This window comes from Mus pahari, chromosome 13, assembly GCF_900095145.1.
Source record: "Mus pahari chromosome 13, PAHARI_EIJ_v1.1, whole genome shotgun sequence".
NCBI classification, from domain to species: domain Eukaryota; kingdom Metazoa; phylum Chordata; class Mammalia; order Rodentia; family Muridae; genus Mus; species Mus pahari.
Window position 1 is genome coordinate 6,715,916 of NC_034602.1, and position 2,271 is coordinate 6,718,186.

Below are 2,271 nucleotides of genomic sequence, written 5' to 3' on the forward strand. Positions count from 1 at the left end.
TCAGTGAACATTCATACATCTGGCCATTTCTTCTTCCAAACAAACTGTGATACCATGTGTACTGCCTGAAGTTCTGCCCACTGTGAAGATTTCCCTTCACCTGTATCTTTCAGGAATGTTCTGGAAAGGGGCTGTAATGTTGCAGCTGTCCACTTCTGCGTGGTGCCTGCATAACATACAGAGTCATCAGTAAACTAAGTCCCAATCTTCTCTTCTTCAGTCAGCCGATCATAGGGAACACCCCATGAGGCTATAGGCGCATGCTTGGCAGCAGATGGCATTGTAACAGGAGTAAAAACCACAGGCATTTGAGCAGCTTCTTCATGTAACTTGCTTGTGCCTCAGGACTTGCTCTGGCACAGTCATGTATATACCACTTCCATTTGATAATAGACTGCAGCTGTGCACATCCTATTTTATGACTTGGAGGGTCTGATAGCACCAAGCTCATGAGGGTCAAATGGTAACTTGGTGTCCTATTGTCAAATGTTCAGTTTCCACTAAGGCCCAATAGCAGGCCAAGAGCTGTTTTTCAAGGAAGAACAGTGTGCCCTCCCCCCAGTCTTGAGCAGGCTGACTCAGACCTTCTTTATGCCATTCCTGGCTAACCCACCTAGGGTGGAGTCTTCCGACCTAGGTAAATCTATTGTCCTGCCACATCTGCAGCTTCCTGCAAGGAGCCACTACCTGCTGAGAGGCTGAGCTTGCTTTCCTGACAAAGCAACAAGATCCTGGCAAAGTGGGGGATGGGTCTCCCCCCTTTAAATTCAAGAGCCTACAATTAAAGATTAAGCCTTGATCAGAGAACTTTGTCTTGGTACATGATTTCTCTCGCTGTCCTTCCCATCCATCCCCAGCTTTCCTTTCAGGAACCCAGTAACCCATGGCTTCTACAGAATAGTTGTCTGCAGATGATGGTAGAGCTTTGCTTCAAAATCCCAAAGGTCTCTTCTGTGATTCACCTACAGGGGCCTGCCAGAGGCTCCAAACAGCATCTCCTTTTGCCACCAACACCTCAAGAACCACCGGGTCTGCTGGATCTTATGGTCCAAGTTATAGAACAGCCTGCATAGCAGCCTGGACCTGTTGAAAGGCCTTCTCCTGCTCCAGGCCCCACACAAAGCTAGCAGCTTCCCGAGTCACTTGGTAAACAGGCCTGAGTAACACACCCAAGTGAGGGATATGTTGTCTCCAGAACCCAAATAGACCCACTAAACATTGTGCTTCTTTCTTGGTGGTGGGAGGGGCCAGGTGCAATAACTTATCTTTCACCTTAGAAGGAATATCTCTGCATGCCCACGCCACTGGACTCCTAGGAATTTACTGAGGTAGATAGTCCTTGAATTTTGGTTGGATTTATTTCCCATCCTCTGATACGCATATGTGTTAACAATAAGTCCAAAGTTGTTGCTACTTCCTGCTCACTTGGTTCAATCAACATAATGTCAATATAGTACACCAATGTGATAGTTTGTGAAAGAGACAAATGATCAAGATCCCTTCTAAATAAGTTATGACACAGGCCATATATCCTTGAGGCAAAACTGTAAAGGTATACTGCCGGTCTTGCCAACTGAAAGTAAACTGCTTCTAGTGGTCCTTATGGACAGGTACTGAGAAGGCATTTGTCAGATCAATAGCTGCATACCAGAAACCAGGAGATGTCTTAATTTGCTCAAGTAATGAAACTACATCTGGTACAGTGTCCTGGCCCAGGGGACAGTAAAACAAGGTCTGAGGAACTTACCTGTGGAGAGAATGGGGCAGGGTAAGAAACACAAAGAACGGAGGCAAGTCTGATCAAGCTGTCAAATTTTATTTTTCCAAGGCATGTTTTATACCCATAGAAGTAGGATATGGGGAGGGGGATGACACAGATTTGCTTTGTTTCTGGGAGAACATACCTGTTCCCAAAAGCAGGATATTGGCTAGGTAAAAAGTTCAGCAGGGATGGGCATGGTGGCGCACACCTTTAATCCCAGCACTCGGGAGGCAGAGGCAGGCAGATACCTGAATTCAAGGCCAGCCTGGTCTACAGCATGAGTTCCAGGACAGCCAGGGCTATACAGAGAAACCCTGTCTCGAAAAAAAATAACAACAACAAAAACAAAAACAAAAAAAGTTAAGTGGGAGGAACAGAGCAGAATGGGTTGTTAGGTACCTGTCCACAAGATCTATAGTTATTTGTTCTTAACTGGGGGTAGTACTTTCCCACAGAGGCGTCAACTTTTCCCACAGAAATCTCAACTAAGCTAGTACTTTTCCACTAAG